Source organism: Gymnogyps californianus, unplaced genomic scaffold, assembly GCF_018139145.2.
Source record: "Gymnogyps californianus isolate 813 unplaced genomic scaffold, ASM1813914v2 HiC_scaffold_63, whole genome shotgun sequence".
Classification (NCBI taxonomy): domain Eukaryota; kingdom Metazoa; phylum Chordata; class Aves; order Accipitriformes; family Cathartidae; genus Gymnogyps; species Gymnogyps californianus.
In genome coordinates this window covers 272,795-292,683 of record NW_026114456.1, presented here as the reverse complement: position 1 = coordinate 292,683, position 19,889 = coordinate 272,795, and the positions used below count along the sequence as shown (strand labels likewise).

Sequence of the window (19,889 nt, the reverse complement as noted above, 5' to 3'; positions counted from 1 at the left end):
CCTCCTCAGGAAGCTGCAGAGAGCCATGAGGTCATCCCTCAGCCTCCTTTTCTCCAAACTAGACAACCCCAGAGTCCTTAGCCACTCCTCACAGGACATGCCTTCCAGCCCTTTCACCAGCTTCGTTGCCCTCCTCTGGATGCATTCAAGGACCTTCACATCCTTCTTAAATTGTGGGGCCCAGAACTGCACACAGTATTCAAGGTGAGGCCACACCAACAGTAAATACAGCGGGATAATCACCTCTCTTGACCAGCTGGTTATACTGTGTTAGATGCATCCCAGGATGCAGTTTGCCCTCTTGGCTGCCAGGGCACACTGCTGACTCATGTTGAGCCTGCTGTCAACCAGCACCCCCAGATCCCTTTCTGCAAGGCTGCTCTCCAGCCACTCCTCTCCAGCTACTCCTCTCCCAATTTATACTTGGGCCTGGCATTACTCCGTCCTAGGTGCAGAATTCAGCATTTGTTCTTGTTAAATTTCATCCCATTAATCATTGCCCAATTTTCTACTACACTACTAAAAATAATAAAAGAAACAAAACAATAGAGTAGAAAGAATCTAAGAACTCAGAAGCATAATATTAATAGTCTGATTTCTAATCCCAGTGGCATTTTATAATATCAAGTCTGCCAGGGATCCAGAATAGAATACCATCCATTCTGAGACTACAAAAATAGAAATGTGTTATACATTTAGGTAGAAAAAAGGAAAAAATAATCTTGTCATCTGATTATTGTCCTCATTTCCTAAGGAAATAAGATTTGTGAATGTGCTTCACATGTATATATTCATGTGTATAAGCATCAGTTCTCCTGCTAAACTTTCAAGTCCACTTTCCATACATATCTCTGAAAATGTGCTCTTCAGCAGAGGAGCAAGACCGATTAATGTCCCTGCTGAAGGAAAGGCTGCATTCACTCCATGCTGAGACACAAATCCGGGGATTCACTGATTGTGCTTGTGCTTGTTGAATGACTTCCTCCCCTCCTCTCCCTCCCCCATTTGAAAAGTTTGGGATCGAATTCTAAATTTATATATGTAGATACACCTTTTCTTACCAATAATCCCACACATCAGGAGAGAAAAAATGAATTTCAAGCAGTCATAAAAATATCAAAAATCCTATGACTCTCCACAGTTTATCACACACCCCATCACTGTAAGGGTTTCATATAAACACTGTATGTGAGGAATGTGTGCATGCATATATGCATTTATGAGCACTCATATGTAGTTATAAAAGCATTCTTGCTAATCACTATAACATATTTCCAAGAATTCTTATGTGTTCTTTGAAATTGTGTGTTATAATAACATTTGAATGAAATATTTTCATAGAAACAATCTGCGTTTATTTAACAAATATGTAACAATAATGAAGAGAAGATATTTTCTACAGCATTCTGGCTCAATAGTTTCAATAATCACATTATATCACAATTATATCATAAATCAAGAATCCATAATTATATTAAAATTACACAAAATATATAAAACCATATATACTATAAATTATATAAAATTGTATCATAAAACAAGTCCATAAGAGAGTAATATTCAAACCTGCATAGTCCTGTTCATTGACACAAATTCCAGATGATATTAGAGTTTTCACCAAAGACAAATCTCTCCTAGCAGCAATATGCAGATGAGTTTCTCCTTTTGCATTTCTCTTCTTTTTCATCTTTGTCCCAGCTCTTGTATTACAGATACCATGCAAAATTACAGCTTCTTTTCTGGTAGATAGGGAGGATTCTAAACACATATTGGATGTTCATTAGGAACAACAAAAAATGTTTCATTATAAACAAGGAATTAAGCTTCACAACTCATTTGAATTAATGTAAATGTGTGCCTTAATTATTCAATAACATTAATTGACTACATCAAAAGGTTAGAAGGTACTGCATAACAGATAACAAATAGACCCTGCTCAGATTACAAATAGATTCTAAGCAAAAGAATTTACAGTTCAAATCTAGATGACTTAACAAGGGTACAATGGACTAGGGATCAATGGAAAAGGTAACAAGGTTGAACAGTTTTATATTGTATAGAGATAGGAAGTATGTCACATTTCTCCATGGACTGCTTTTAAGTTACCAGGCATGCCTGCTAAATATATAAAGTATACACATAAAGGTATTTAAGAAACTATAAAAAAGTGAAGATGACCATCACCTCTTTTCCATTCCTGATTCTGTATCAGGAGAGAGAGACGTTTTTACATAAAGTATTTTTACACCTGTGGTGTGAAAAAGTCCAGTAGACTGATTACAAATCTTTGACTAATGTCAAGTGACATAGCTGAACTGCCTTTTAATTAAACCTGTGCAGGATTGGACTCATGATTGTAAATAAACTTGATTTAATCCTTCTCTTATCGGTTCACAAAACAAACAACATCCGCTTTAAATTTTATCATGTGATTATCAGACAAGTCCTAATTCTGAGGCTTCAGGTAACAGAGATATCAAATTGTAAGAGATACAAAGAAAAAACAGATTTAAAAAGCACTGATTCTGCATATAGAGTAAGGACAACCCCCTCACCCAAACTGTTACCAAAAAGACAGTGTGTATAAATCTTCAAAAGCTCTACCATACATGTTAGCTTATTTTCACTCCTGTTCCTGCTGTTATAATACTGTGCTATCAGATTTTTTAAAAAATTCACTAGGTTCTTTCTCTAATTTCTTGAAAATCTGTAATTTATTCAAAAAAGGTAAGTGTAAGGTTTTAAATAAGCATTTTGCAACTCTTATCCATGTTTTTTTAATTATTCATATGAACAATTAGTTGCTACATCCCAAGCATTTCCTCTTCTCATCAGACAAGCTGTCTTCTCAAATATTTCCAGTTATCAGTATCCATTGCTATCAAACATCTTCCATGATTTGACAGCTGCCTTTTTTTGGGCTCCTTCTGCCTTCTGGAAAATCTGCTTTTCCAAGGTTTCCTTTAAGGTAAACTACTGAGCCTGTCATCCAAGACTGTTTGGAAGAATATGAAAGACATACTGCAACTATATTAAAGACAGACATATAGTGAGGATATATCCATACTAATTTTAAACTAGCTTGTTCAGGTACTGCTGCAGCCAGACCATGGCAGCATGGAGCTCACCATAGGCTATTCTAACCTGTCAGAAAGCATTCAGGCAGCCCTCACTGCATTGGGGGGTGCTTGGCCCACACCGTATTGGCAACAGGAAGAGCTAAAGACTTTCTTTTTTAAATGAAAACTGAGATTCTAGAGCACACAGAGGGGTCACATTATTGAAATACTCTTCCAATCTGAGACCTACTTTTTCTGTAAGATAATGTATTGTGTTTTGTCTAAAAGCTTCTGGGTCTGAACTCCCAAAGCAATCATCCACTTTCTGGTTCTTGCTTTTTTTCCCCCCTTTGATTCATGGGAGAATGTCCTAGGGACTCTTTAGAGATGTAGGAGGAAAAAAAAAGGCACACAACAGCCCATTAAGCTAATGACCCTTAGCAATATCAGCTGCATGTGAACAGAAATAATTGCAAAGTTTTCCAGTTAAGCTGTCACGCACAATATTTTTCTTCATGCTCGTTTTAGGAAACATTTGCAAAAGCATAATGGGACATTGGTATGTGAATCACAAAATACTGGTTCTCTGTGGAGTGCATTGCCAGGTGGGTCATGAGCAGGAAAGATCAGGAACTTGGCAAATACAAAATCCAGTCAGTGCACGTACAAAGATAAAGTGGAGAGATTACAGTAATCAGCAGTTAGACTAGATTAGGCTGCCATACTTCAACAACCTTAAGGACATCCTCCTTCAAACAAACATTTGAATGCTTCATCATTGGTCTATGAGTAATTCTTTTCACAGATCAAACTATAAGAAAAGAAGCAAGCTGTTCATACCTTCATTCTGTATAAGCAGAATAGGAATGTTGAGAGCCTAGTAAGTGACTGTAGATTAAAGTGACACTGCGTCATTTAGGAAGAAAAGATTTTTATTCAAGAATAGAATAATATAAGGAAGACCACTGGGACACAGGAACAATCAGATGAGATACAAAAGTCAGTTAATGAAGAAGAGGCATGAGACAGCAAAAAATCTGAAAACCCCACAAGCCAGAAAACATTATCCCATCTTCTACTTTTTTCTGCTGCAATCTGAATGCCATTGTCCCAGTCTCCAAAGCTATTAATATCTTCAGCTATACAAAGGGCTATACTTTCTCCCATCATCTCTCAAACAGCAACATTCTCCTGGGATGAAAGAAATAATTAAATTTTAGCTGAATAAAATATTACCTGAAGAATCTCTTTTGGGGGGAAAAAGTGATCTGTGAAATGATATTCCAGAGGAGACCAAAATGTAAGAAACATGTTCAGGATAAAGTTTTTTTTTAAAAATCATAATTGTATATATAGGAGGCAAAAAATATAAAGGAAAAAAATCCAAAAATGTATTAATGCACATAGACCTCATTATAAAGATCAAACAGGAATATAGGAGCTGCAAAAAAGGACATCTGTAGGGAAAGGAATCATTTCTATGTTCAATGTTTATTCTTAGCAGTGGATGATGACATGTATCAGAGATGCCATGTTTGGTTTTTTCCCAGAATGAAGTAAAAAGGGATTCCTACAACAGGAGGAACCAATTTGGAGATAGGAAAGCTAAGTACTGACACTGCCAAATACTGGAGAACAGTAAGTAACAAGAAGCACCTATGCCTTTCCTTCTCCCCTCCACTTCCAAAAGAAAACAGGAGCTTGCAGTCCAGAAACTCAAGAGAGCGGGAACCTAAGATGGGTTGAAAACTAGCAACCACCTGAGACGGGAAGAGGAAACAGCATTCTGTACAGCTGAAGGCAGAAGAGGACAAGAAGATTGTGACTATCAAAGAGAAAAGGATCAGCAAGAACTTCACATAATTTCCTGGATGTTTTTTGTCATGACACGATGAGTGTTACAGGACATTGCAGAGATTGGCTGATGACTCCTTAATTCAACATATAAAACTAGTGAGCATCCAGTCAAAAAGTCAGAGAACTCAGTCCTTGCCAGAGAAGACAGAAACAGAAATAATATTCTGCAAGACACAACAGTTTTTCATAGATGTCAAGCCAAGTATAGTTATGCAAGACAGGTTTCTGAAATCAATGTGAATACTCTACTGATGTTACTTGCAATAATAACTTTGCATTGTAGGACCCTTCTTAAATCAAAGACAACTTCAAATAATTTGAAAAAAAAAAATGCTGAAAGAAGAGGATGTCCAAATAATCTTACGACAAATCCTTTCTGTCCTGCAAGCAAAATAAGTGCTGTCCCATCTATAGAATAGTAAGCCACCACCTATGAAACAAGACACTTATACAGACAGATGGTCTCTGTCTCAAGAAAAAAGTCCAGCCCTCTACAGATCAGTCAGGAGGGTACTAAGTAAACAACAAAAAGAGGTAAACAAATGAGTGTGTTGATAGTATGTGTGCAGATGTATTTGTCCATATTGTGCGTGTGTGTATGGGTGGGTGTGTATATTTGTTATAAATATTATTTTAAGTATACACACTGTTATATACATTGGTTTTAAAAGCATTTAATGGATGTAGGAGCATGAATCCCATTGATTTTCAAAATATATATGATCAACTTAATGCTAGCATTTATTTATATCCCACTCAAAGGTAACCAAAGTTTGACCAATAGACCACAGCAACACATAACTGCAGTCCAAGGAAGAAACTAAAAATTTTTGCTGCATACACTTGGAAAAAAAAAATAATCAAATGTTATATCCACACACATATACACATGCATTCACACATACTTCTATAAACCTATACATATAAAATACACCTTTTCCTATGTATGTATATACAAAGTATACATTTACACTGACACAGTAGTTATTTGAAAGGGACAGTTTCACAGAGCTGGAAACAATTATAAATAAAAAAACAGTTTGAAGAAAAAATCTCAGCAGAAAAATATAAATAATAGCTAGAAAGTATTTCACAACATATCCCACACTCAAGATGAAAAGCTGCACTGATTCAAAAATTAACCTGGCTTAGGAAGGGAATTAGAGAGCAATAGTAAATGAGAAATAAAAAAATGGGAAGTGAATAGTAGCAAATATAAATAAGGAGTTGTAGAAAACTGCTATGGAAAACAAAAGATTACAAGGAGATAGTCGCAGCCAGCTAAGGTCCTAAGAAGGCAGAATTTAAAAATTGATCAAAACTGAAAAAAAATTCCCCAAACTCTTAATTACTCAAGAGAAATGACAAAATTGTCTAAGATAATCAGAAAAGACAAATACTCTATTCTGTATCAAGGCAAAGCTACACAAGAAATTCCTATCATCTAATGACACAGTTCATTTCAACCTAAGTTAAGGAGAATGCCAAATGATATGAGGATAAACATTTTTGAATCAGTGGTCCAGATATATTACATTTAAAAGTTTTAAGAGAGGAGGGATTCCATCTGAACCATGGGATTTGGTTTTAGTAAGTCTTGAGTGCTATGGAGGTTCCAGAAAGAACCAGAGTACACAAGATGACTGTCAGCTTATCAAAAAAACAGTAAGTGAAAAATACTTGGGGGTTATGATGAGTAATCAGTTGGACCAGAGCTTTATTGTGATGGTAAGACTACAAGATAAATGTAAGTCTTAGACATGGGATGAAACTGCTAAACAGAAAGCTGTATGCACAGGCAGAAGAGAATATACTTGTCGGAGGACACTAGATCCTTATCCTCATATAAGTAGGTTTGTTTATATACTACAGCTAAAACCAAATGTACCAGTACAATCAGAGCCTATGCTGATTTGTGCCTGATGAGGATATAGTCTATAAAATAGAAGTGGATATATGTGTGCCAAATATATGGAAAGCCAGGTTTTATTCTTTAATCTGTGATACGTAAAATAATTAACTGAGGATCAATTTAGTGTTATTTTAAACTCTCAGTTATGTAACATAGTTAACTAAGGATCAATTTAGTGTTATTTTAAGCTCTCAGTTATGATTCTGCATCCCCTCAATTACAGTGCTGAAAAGACTGATGAATGTAACATAAACAAAACAGAGTAAGTATGTGCATTGTGTAAAATAGAATACAGAAGTTCTGGAAATATTTCAAGTATTTGGAACTCACTAGAGTATTTGCTCAATATGCTATATATATATTTCCAAACTTTCCCTCGTGTATTACAAAAAGTCTTCTTCCTATATGTCTGGAACAAAACCCCACTGTTTTTATAAAATATTATTAACCTTTCACCTGATTTCTTGGATGTTTGCTGTTCTGATGCTTGACTGAATTGTGATTGATTAGATGAAAGCTTGTTTTTACTGCTACTGGAACACAAGTCTGTCTTTTGGTTTGTCTCCTGAGAGTCTAATCTTACTCTTTTAGTTTGGACGACTTCTGTTTCAGTAAACTGTGAGAGCATGTTGCTCTTTGCATTTCCTCCTTCTTCATTTTTTTCAGTGCCTTCTGTTCCACTTACTCCAGCACACACTCCATCTGTTGGTTTAACAAAAGAACTTAGTATCTATGGCATAATTTCAGAAATGTAAACTGATGTTAGAATGAATGTCAAAATGACCACCTAATCTAGGTTAAAAAAATGCCTGCAGTAACTCACTCAATTTTTGAAAATATTTTAACATAATAAATACTTTATCCACTATTCACCATATGTTAATGTATTGAGATTGAATCCAAAACAGTTCAAAAATTCTTTTGTGAAAATATGGCCTTTATTGATTCTTAAATATTAAAAAAAATAAGGTACTTAAGAATTTCATTCTAATTATTGTAATTAACATTGCAGTCACATTTTGATAAGCACAATGGGGACTTGGATATAAAATAGCCCCAAAAAATACAAAGCAAAAATGACTAAATAGTTAATCTGGCATGGTGGACTGTACCACAACACATTCCATGTGTCTGCTATTTATTTATGGCAATACACATACTCTGGAGATCCACAGCATTATTTTTTTTTAATAAAATACACAGAATGCTTACAACAAACTCATAAAATAATTATTTTCAAACAAAATATAGCACCTGTTTTCTGGGAGGTTTCTTTCTGCATATTTTGCACACTCTGAAATGAATAAGGAGACTCGTTGTCTGCATTAACATCGAAATGCAAATCTGCTTTTGACTTGGTCTCCTGAAGATCCTCTTGCTTTTGTTTAATTTGAAGTGCTTCCTTTTCAGGTAGTTGTAAAGCTATAGGCTCGATCTCTAAACTACTAGCATTTTCAGTTTCAATGTGACATCCTTCAGCACTTTCTTCTGCATTAAGCAGGATCCTCCTTCCTTTCTCTGGTTGTGGAGCCTTTTGTTCAATGGTGCTTAGTACACCACTGGTAGAATTATAAGGACTTCCAGAAACATTTTCTCCATTAGTAGTTGCTAAAAGCTCATGTGCTAACAGTGTTTCTGCATTTGTTTGAAGTGTCTGTTCAGTGCAGCTGGTTCCATCTTCAGATATATTAGTATAAATGTTTTGCACCTCTTTTACAATAGTCTGTTGCAATATGTCCATTCTGTCTGAATCAGTAAGATTTGCTCATGCTGGTTCTGACTCATCTGTCTGTAAGGAAATCTGTTCAAAGGCAAAGAGAGTTTTAAACTTAGAGCCTCTCCATTAATTTTGTTTCCATCAACATCAGATTTAACTTGGTTTGTCGAGTTTTGCAAAGAAATAATTTGTTCTGAAGGTATTCTCATATCAGTATTTAGATTCCTGTCACTCAAACTATTACTGTTACGCTGCTTGAGACTATGTTGATCACTGTCATAACTCTTGATTTCCTGTTGTAACTTTAAAACAGATACATTATGAGAGGAAGTCAAAGCAAGTATTGACTGAAAATCAAGTTCTGTTAAATCAGTAGTCTGAGAATGCTGTGCAGACACTTTTTCTCCAGAAACCAATAATGTGAGGCAATGCAAACTGGTGATCTCCTCCCCTGTTGACAGAAGTTGCTGAGCTTCCACCAGTTCTGTCCTTTTCTTCTGTAAATGAATTTTCACTGTTACCACTGTTGAATTTACATTCCTGATGCAATTCTGTCTGATTTAGCAAGCTCAGTTTTCCTACAACACTAACTAGGATGCAACGATTATGATTAGAAACAGCAACAGTGTTGCCCATTTCATTAGGTCCAGCATCAGGGAAAGATGTTTTCTGTAATTTAATTGTTCCTTGGTCTGTAGATGGACCTAAACATGAGGTCCATCTAACATGAGACATTATTTCTGAATTTCTTACTCTTGGCTGTAAGCCTCTGCTATATGAATAGCAGATCTATTTGTCTTTTTTGAACTTGTATTTTTTTTCATTCAGTTTTCTGCCTTCAGAATCCTGAAGAACTTTATTTTTTGTATGTTTCACCAAATTTGTTTTTCTGCTTTGTTCATTTTTAGCAAAACTTCCTTTGATGCTTTAGTATTATCATGTTGAACTGTGCCATCTGCATTTAATTCTATCTACAAAACAGGCCATATACTTCATTTCACTTTCTGATAAATTGCTTTATTATACTAAAAGAAAACTGTGCTATTATAAAATTAACTAATTTCCTCTGCTTGTGCAGCTTTTTAAGACAGCAGAACAGAGAAATTAAGGAACTAAGAAATATGTATAAAAAAGTGTAAAAATAAATGAGTGAAATCAAATGATAAATATTACTGAAGCGCTTCACACTTTTATTTATTTCTGAAAATTGAACTGGTTTCAAATTGATGTTCTGCCTTTAAAGAATTAAATCTACATTGCTCCTGTGGTCATATGCCAGTTACAGTTTCACATTGTGGTGGGTTGACCCTGGCTGGATGCCAGGTGCCCACCAAAGCCACTCTATCACTCCCCCTCCTCAGCTGGACAGAGGAGAGAAAATAAAACAAAAGGCTCATGGGTCGAGATAAGGACAGGGAGATCACTCACCAATTACCATCATGGGCAAAACAGACTCGATTTGGGGAAAAATTAGTTTAATTTATTACTAGTCAAATCAGAGTAGGGTAATGAGAAATAAAACCAAATCTTAAAAACACCTTCCCCCCACCCCTCCCTTCTGCCTGGGCTTAACTTTACTCCTGAATTTTCTCTACCTCCTCCCCCCCGAGCAGCGCAGGGGGATGGGGAATGGGGGTTGTGGTCAGTTCATCACATGGTGTTTCTGCCGCTCCTTCCTCCTCAGGGGGAGGACTCCTCACACTCTTCCCCTGCTCCAGCGTGGGGTCCCTCCCACGGGAGACAGTCCTCCACAAACTTCTCCAATGTGGGTCCTTCCCATGGGCTACAGTTCTTCATGAACTGCTCCAGCATGGGTCCCTTCCACAGGGTGCAGTCCTTCAGGAACAGACTGCTCCAGTGTGGGTCCCCCACGGGGTCACAAGTCCTGCCAGCAAACCTGCTTCAGCGTGGGCTCCTCTCTCCACGGGGCCACGGGGCCACGGGTCCACAGGTCCTGCCAGGAGCCTGCTCCAGTGTGGGCTCTCCACGGGGTCACAGCCTCCTTCAAGGCACATCCACCTGCTCTGGTGTGGGGTCCTCCACAGGCTGCAGGTGGATATCTGCTCCACTGTGGACCTCCATGGGCTGCAGGGGGACAGCCTGCCTCACCATGGTCTTCACCAGGGGCTGCAGGGGAATCTCTGCTCTGGCGCCTGGAGCACCTCCTCCCCCTCCTTCTTTACTGACCTTGGTGTCTGCAGAGTTATCCCTCTCACATCTTCTCACTCCTCTCTCTCTGGCTGCAACTGCTACTCCCCTGTAACTTCTTTTCCCTTTCTTAAATATGTTATCACAGAGGCGCTACCACTGTTGCTGATTGGCTCGGCCTTGGCCAGTGGCGAGTCCGTCTTGGAACCCGCTGGCATTACCTTTATCGCACATAGGGGAAGCTTCTAGCAGCTTCTCACAGAAGCCACCCCTGAAGCCCCCCTGCTACCAAAACCTTGCCACGCAAACCAAATACACACATTTCTGGCAAACCTGTCTGCAATGATTCTAGGAAATTATAAGGAAAGGGAAATAACATAGCAAAAACACGCAGAGTTAACTCATGGCAATTTTGTAACAAAACTACTCCAAAGGCTGATGACTGACTAGAATTATCCTGTTGATTACTTCATATCTGGAGATAGAACCAGAACACAAACACTGCAGCAACTCACACAACTGTTGAAATCATCAGTTACGCAGCCATAGTAATAGGTTTTCCCAATGAAAAGTTTACGACATCTTCTACTTGGAGAATATTCGTCATCAATCAACTAATGTTATAAAGTGTAATCTAAGACTACACATCATGGATGCTGTTATAGCACAACATTTCTAAGGACATCATAGACTGCCCTACTGTGAGTAAGAAGGGCAGTTATCATCACTACATAAAACTTTAGGAAGCAAGAATAAAGTGTCTGTGCACTGCATTATGTGTTTTGGATATTAACAGTTATCAGTGTTCAAAGGGGAGAAAACGAGAGGAGGAGACTACAACTTTTAATGCCAAAAGCTGTTGTGCTATTGTCCTGGTTTCGGCTAGGACAGAGTTAATTTTCTTCCTAGTAGCTGGTATAGTGCTGTGTTTTGGATTTAGTAGGAAAATAATGTTGATAACACACTGATGTTTTTAGTTGTTGCTAACTAGTGTTTATACTAAGTCAAGGATTTTTCAGCTTCTCATGCCCAGCCAGCAAGAAGGCTGGAGGGGCACAAGAAGCTGGGAGGGGACACCGCCAGGACAGCTGACCCAATCTGGCCAAAGGGATATTCCATACCATATGACATCATGCCCAGTACATAAACTGTTGGAGTTGGCTGGGAGGGGCGGATCGCGGCTCGGGAACTAACTGGGCATCGGTTGGTGAGCGGTGAGCAATTGCATTGTGCATCACTTGCTTTGTATAGTCTAATTCTTTTAGTATTGCTATTGCCATATTATTATTATCATTATCAGTTTTTCATTCCTTTCTGTCCTATTAAACTGTCTTTATCTCAACCCACGAGGTGGGGTTTTTTTTTTTCCGATTCTCTCCCCCATCCCACTGGGTGGGGGGGAGTGAGCAAGCGGCTGCGTGGTGCTTAGTTGCCGGCTGGGGTTAAACCATGACAGTCCTTTTGTATCCACCACTTATTCTATACCATCTACATCATGTCCAGGTCCCACACTTTCCAATGCATTTGCAATTAATCACCACCACTTTTCCTGTCTTTTGATACATATACACACAGATATCATTCCCTTAATGTATAAGCCTTTAAAATGTCCATTTAAAATGTTCGTTGAGTTCATTCAGTCCAGGACTTTGGGCTCCATCTGTCATAACAGTCTGTCTGGGCAGGAGGGATGGTGCGAAGTCCGCTCAGTTGGCAGAACAGGATTGGGCTTTGGTGCAGTGCAGCGGGCAGATGACATTGGGCACAGCAGGAGGATGGTGTGTAGTGTTGGATTGTTGCATGCTGCAGTCAGTCCTGGTTCCATCACTACTGCGCTTTGCTCGGTTTTATCAAAGTTCATTCTTCATTAATTTAGATGATTCCTACTGTGATACCGTTGATATAGCATATAACAGTTGTAATAATGATGACATACACTGGCAGGATTATATAGCAATCAACATCATACAATTTAATCTATTGGTTATTCTCACCTAAAATCAAGTCCCCTTGAGGCACACATCGGACTTCCCCGTCCTTCCGCATCACCCACCAAGTGCACCCAGGCCCTTGAGCAAAAGCAATCCCACGAATGGGTTTGCCTTTGCCTGAGGCAGGAGTAACCCATACTGTCTTCCCTAGCATATTTTTTATGTGCACTACAGGGACTTTATCCCCTTCTACAGTATGTAAAAGTTCTGATTGGGCAGGGCCAGCTCGATTGGCAGATCCTCTAGTGTTGACTAACCAGGTGGCCTTTGCTAGATGTGTATCCCAATGTTTAAAGGTCCCACCACCCATTGCTCTCAATGTAGTCTTTAACAACCCATTGTATCGCTCGATTTTCCCAGAGGCTGGTGCATGATAGGGGATGTGATATACCCACTCAATGCCATGCTCTTTGGCCCAGGTATCTATGAGATTGTTCCGGAAATGAGTCCCGTTGTCTGACTCAATTCTTTCTGGGGTTCCATGTTGCCATAAGATTTGCTTCTCAAGGCCCAGGATAGTGTTCCGGGCGGTGGCATGGGGCACGGGATATGTTTCCAGCCAGCCGGTGGTTGCTTCCACCATTGTAAGCACATGGCACTTGCCTTGGCGGGTTTGTGGGAGTGTGATATAGTCAATCTGCCAGGCCTCCCCATATTTATATTTCAGCCATCGTCCCCCATACCAAAGAGGTTTTAACCGCTTGGCTTGCTTAATTGCAGCACATGTTTCACATTCATGGATGACCTGTGCGATAGTGTCCATGGTCAGGTCCACCCCTCGATCACGAGCCCATCTATATGTTGCATCTCTTCCTTGATGGCCTGAGGTGTCATGGGCCCACCGAGCTAAAAATAATTCACCCTTATGTTGCCAATCCAGATCCACCTGAGCCATTTCAGTCTTAGCAGCCTTGTCTACCTGTTGATTGTTTTGATGTTCTTCAGTGGCCCGACTCTTAGGTATGTGGGCATCTACATGATGTACTTTCACAACCAGGTTCTCTAGCCGGGCAGCAATATCTTGCCACAATGCAGCAGCCCAGATGGGTTTACCTCTGCGTTGCCAGTTACTCTGCTTCCATTGCTGCAACCACCCCCACAGGGCATTTGCCACCATCCATGAGTCAGTATAGAGATAAAGTATTGGCCATTTTTCCCATTCAGCAATGTCTAAAGCCAGCTGGATGGCTTTCACCTCTGCAAACTGACTTGATTCACCCTCTCCTTCAGCAGTTTCTGCAACTTGTCATATAGGACTCCATACATCCACCTTCCACCTCTGATGCTTTCCTACAATGCGACAGGACCCATCAGTAAACAGGGCATATTGCCTCTCATTTTCTGGCAGTTTATTATACAGTGGGGCCTCTTCAGCACCCATCACCTCCTCCTCTGGCGGCGATATTCCAAAATCTTTGCCTTCTGGCCAGTCCGTGATCACCTCCAAGATTCCTGGGCGACTGGGGGTTTCCTATTCGACTTTGTTGTGTGATCAGTGCAACCCACTTACTCCATGTAGCATCAGTTGCATGATGTGTAGAAGGGACCTTCCCTGTGAACATCCACCCCAGCACCGGCAGTCGGGGTGCTAATAGGAGCTGTGTTTCAGTACCAACCACTTCTGAAGCAGCTCCAACTCCTTCATATGCTGCTAATATCTCCTTTTCAGTTGGAGTATAGCGAGCCTCAGATCCTCAATATCCCCGACTCCAAAACCCTAGGGGTCGACCTCGGGTCTCCCCTGGGTGCTTTCTGCCAGAGACTCCAGGTAGGGCCATTCTCCCCGGCTGCGGTGTAGAGCACATTTTTAACATCTGGTCCTGCCCGGACTGGCCCAAGGGCTACTGCATGAACTATCTCCCATTTAATTTGTTCAAAGGCTTGTTGTTGCTCAGGGCCCCATTTAAAATTGTTCTTCTTCCGAGTCACTTGATAGAGAGGTGTCCTGGTTTCGGCTGGGATAGAGTTAACTCTCTTCTTAGTAGCTGGTACAGTGCTGTGTTTTGGATTTAGTGTGAGAATGATGTTGATAACACGCTGATGTTTTAGTTGTTGCTAAGTAGCGCTTATCTTAAGCCAAGGACTTTTCAGTTTCCCATGCTCTGCCAGCAAGCAGGTGTGCAAGAAGCTGGGAGGGAGCAGAGCCGGGGCAGCTGACCTGAACTAGCCAAAGGGGTATTCCATACCATGGAACGTCATGCCCAGTATATAAACAGGGGGGAGTTGGCCGGGAGGGGCGGATCGCAGCTCGGGAACTAACTGGGCATTGGGCAGCGGGTGGTGAGCAATTGCATTGTGCATCACTGGTTTTTTTCTTTTCCCCCGCCCTTCCTTTTTTTGTTATATTCCTTTTCATTATTATTATTATTATATTTCATTATTACTATTGTTATTATTATATTTTACTTTAGTTATTAAACTGTTCTTATCTCAACCCACAAGTTTTACTTTTTTTTTTTTTTCCTTTCCTCCTCCTCACCCCACTGGGAGGGGGAGGGGGAGGGGGAAGCGGCTGCGTGGTGCTTAGTTGCTGACTGGGGTTAAACTACGACAAGAGGGCTTACAATTGGACTGTAATTTGGAATATGCATTCTCCAAAAACCCGTAATGCCTAAGAAAGCTTGTGTTTCCTGTTTACTAGTCAATGGAGACATAGCTGCTATTTTGTTGATCACATCCATTGGGATATGACGATGTCCGTCTTGCCATTTTATTCCTAAAAACTGGATCTCCTGTGCGGGTCCCTTCACCTTACTCTGTTTTATGGCAAAACCAGCTTTCAGAAGGATTTGGATTGTTCTTTTCCCTTTCTCAAAAACTTCTTCTGCTGTGTTGCCCCATACAATGATGTCATCAATCTATTGCAGGTGTTCTGGAGCTTCACCTTTTTCCAGGGCTTTCTGGATTAGTCCATGGCAAATGGTGGGGCTGTGTTTCCACCCCTGGGGCAGTCGATTCCAGGTGTACTGGACGCCCCTCCAAGTGAAAGCAAACTGTGGCCGGCACTCTGCTGCCAAAGGGATTGAGAAAAATGCATTAGCGATATCAATTGTGGTGTACCACTTGGCTGCCTTTGACTCCAGTTCATATTGAAGTTCTAGCATGTCTGGCACAGCAGCACTCAGCGGCGGTGTGACTTCATTCAGGCCACGATAGTCTACTGTTAGTCTCCACTCTCCATTAGACTTTCGCACTGGCCAAATGGGGCCGTTAAAGGGTGAGCGAGTCCTGCTGATCACTCCTTGGCTCTCCAGTCGATGAATCAGCATATGGATGGGAATCAGGGAGTCTTGGTTGGTGCGATATTGCCACCAGTGCACTGTTGTGGTAGCGATTGGCACCTGTTGTTCTTCGACCCTCAGCAACCCCACAACCGAAGGGTCCTCAGAGAGTCCGGGCAAGGTGGACAACTGTTCAATTCCCTCTGTCTCCAAGGCAGCTATACCAAAAGCCCACCGATACCCTTTTGGGTCCTTAAAATACCCTCTCCTGAGATAATCTATGCCAAGGATGCATGGGGCCTCTGGGCCAGTCACAATGGGGTTTTTTTGCCACTCATTCCCAGTTAGGCTTATTTCAGCCTCCAATACAGTTAGCTGTTGGGATCCCCCTGTCACACCAGAAATACAAATGGGTTCTGCCCCTTTATAGCTTGATGGCATTAGAGTACACTGTGCACCGGTGTCCACTAGAGCCTTATACTCCTGTGGGTCTGATGTGCCAGGCCATCGGATCCACACAGTCCAATAAACCTGGTTGTCCCTCTCCTCCGCCTGGCTGGAGGCAGGGCCCCTCTAATCCTGGTCAGAGTATTTGTTACTCACTTCTTGTAAAAATGACTTAGAGGTCCCTTCAAGAGGGTCAGAAGCCCTTCCACTCTGTCTGGGGAATTGCCTGCTGGAAACCGGAGCGGCATCTTTCCTGGAAGTATCCCCTTTTGTGGTGGTTTTTCCTTGCAATTCACGTACCCGTGCATCTAGGACCGAGGTAGGTTTTCCATCCTACTTTCTCATGTCCTCTCCGTGGTCACGCAGGTAAAACCACAGGGTACCCCGTGGTGTATACCTCCTATATTCTCTCTCTTGAGCAGAGGAACATTCACTCCTAATAGCTGAGATACTGGTCTGTACAGGTGGGGAGTAGGACTTTTCGATCAGTTCGATCAGTTTTTTGGATTTTTCGGACAGTTTTTCCACAGCCGAGACACAGGCTCGTAGGGACAAAGAGAGATTTTCTTCATATTGCCGGAGTTGGCGAGCCATTTCATCCACTGTCGGTACTTCTTCGTCTTTCCAGGTCAGTACTGCCAGCGGTTTGGCATACGATGATGGTGTGCTCCGTACAAACTTCCGCCACATGGGTACCTTTCCTTCACGCTTCACAGGAGTCGCCTCCAGAGGCTGAAGGCTTGTGTCCCCTTTCCAATCGCCTTGTCAATGCCACCTTCCCTAGCAAGTGATCCCAGCTGCTTGGCTTCCTTACCCTCTAATTCCAAGCTACTTGCCCCATTATCCCAGCATCAGAGCAGCCAGGTGATAATGTGCTCACCTGGACGACGGCTGAAATCTTTTTGCACATCTCGCAGCTCACTCAGGGATAGAGATCGGGTGATTACCTCTGGTTCTGCCTCTTCCTCCTGTTCTCATGATGACCCTGGTTCACCTTCATCCTTTGCTAAGCGAACTGATTTTTTTGTATATTTCTTCTTCTGTATAGGGGTGACTGATACTGGCACAGGTTGGTTCTCTGGTTCAGCCGCAGTGCCTGTCGCAGGGGTTGGAGTAGCCGCAGTGTCTATTGTGGGGGTTGGAGTAGCCACAGTGTCTGTTGTGGAGGTCGGAGTAGCTGCAGTGCCTGTCGCCGGGGTTGGAGTAGCCGCAGTGCCTGTCGCCGGGGTTGGAGTAGCCGCAGTGCCTGTTGTGGGGGTTGGAGTAGCTGCAGTGCCTGTTGCCGGGGTTGGAGCAGCCGCTGTGTCTGTTGCAGGGGTTGGAGTAGCCGCAGTGCCTGTAGGTCTGTTTTCCCTCCCTTCCCCCTGAGGGTGCTGCACAGTATCGAGCAGTGTTTGGTAGATACTGGCCAGGGCTCAGCACAGTGTGTAAGTTGTGCCTCTTTGGAATAGCCACAGCATTTTCCTTTCAAATATTCTATCACTTCATCAGGGTCCTGTAGTTGTTCGGGAGTGAAGTTCCAAACCACTGGAGGTGAGAAGTTCTCTAGATACCTGCCCATATTCTCCCACATGCCATGCCACCCATGGCTATTAAGCCTCGGGGCAGATTTCCGAAAGGTATTCTTAAATAGTTGTTTAACCTTAAACAAGACCTGGAACACATTCAGGAGACATAACAATAGGAACATGATGGTTTGAACATCCCAAGGATATTCAAAATTCTCAAGAGCTATTGTAATGTGCCTGGAGGAGAAGGGGAAGGTGAAGGAAGGTGTCTCCCCCCGTGGATTGGCTTTCCGATGAGAAAAGGTACAAGGTGTAATTATTAATAGTTTCTGATAGATGGCTCCCGAAGTATGGAGGTGACGGCAATGCTGAGTACAAATACCAGATTAGTTTCATGACCAGCAATTCTATCGTATCATAAGCCAGTGTTACAAAGTACAACAACATGATGACTCTAGTCCAGTTCCCATGGGTGATAAACAGCACAACAGGGAGCATATACTGCAAGTAAGGTATTACATAATGCACCTTTAAGAAGAAGCGCACCAACTTTGAGAGCAAATACATCAACATTGTGACCAGTGACTATTGAACTAATATAATGAATGTTTATAACAAATTTGTTCTAACACATTCCAGTCAGATTTGTTGTTATCTCAACCTGTCGTGCCCCACGTTGGGCACCAAAAAGGACTGTCGTGGTTTAACCCCAGTCGGCAACTAAGGACCACGCAGCCGCTCGCTCACTCCCCCCATCCAGTGGGATGGGGCAGAGAATCGAAAAAAAAAACCCCACCTCGTGGGTTGAGATAAAGACAGTTTAATAGGACAGAAAGGAAGGAAAAATAATGATAATGATAATAATAATATGACAATAGTAATACTAAAAGAATTAGACTATACAAAGCAAGTGGTGCACAATGCAATTGCTCACCACTCGTTGACCGATGCCCGAGCAGTGATCCGCCCCTCCCAGCCAACTCCCCCCAGTTTATATACTGGGCATGATGTCATATGGTTATGGAATATCCCTTTGGCCAGTTTGGGTCAGCTGTCCTGGCTGTGTCCCCTCCCAACTTCTTGTGCCCCTCCAGCCTTCTTGCTGGCTGGCCATGAGAAGCTGAAAAATCCTTGACTTTTAGTATAAACACTACTTAGCAACAACTAAAAACATCAATGTGTTATCAACATTATTTTCCTACTAAATCCAAAACACTGCACTATACCAGCTACTAGGAAGAAAATTAAATCTGTCCTAGCCGAAACCAGGACAGCTATATGCAAACAAACTATGACCCAAGTGACTGATCATGGTGTCTTGTCTTCATGTGAGGCACCAGCTTCCACATCTTACTGAAGTCTCACAGCATAACTGTGCAACCCCTGTGCAAGACAATGGCTCCCTGGCCCTTTCCTATCGAAACCCAACACAAACAACTTACTGCACAGAGGCAAGAAGCAGCTATCCTACTACTACAAGCCAGGCAACATCTCGCAGTTTCAGTCAGGTTCTGCAAGTACAAAGAGGCACCGACGTACCATGCTTGTTGTAAATCACCTCTGTAACACTTACAAAAACTCAGCAAGAACCACTGTCCATGAGAGGCAGCTGATTGCCTCTGCCTTGCATCTTCATGAGGCTGCAGTTTGTCCCAAGTACCAGTAGGAATCAGCAACTGTTTGCCAAAGAATTAGCATAACGTTGAATATCACTCTGTTTCAGTCCCTGCTAGATATGAAGCATCTAGTACATTATGTGCTGGTTTTGAAACACATTACAGAAATAGTTGTTTGCTTCAGTTTACTGAAGACTGCTAGCAAGCCCTTAACAGTTCAGCATCAAATTAACATCAGGATTCTTTGTAAAGATGTACCTGGTGCAGGTTTGTATCCTCTACACTTTGAGTATTTAACATATTATCTGAATCGTCTCCACCTGAAATGAAAATGAAAGGCAGAAAGAAATCAGAATTGAAAAAACACCATAATTCTTTGCTTTGCATATATAACATCTTGTGTCCAGAATCTT

General features: G+C 41.4%; 1 pseudogene; it reads right to left on the bottom strand.

Annotated features, from left to right (window-relative positions):
- Nucleotides 1-19,889, bottom strand: part of LOC127029039 (ankyrin repeat domain-containing protein 31-like) — an 80,893-nt pseudogene that overhangs the window by 24,504 nt on the left and 36,500 nt on the right.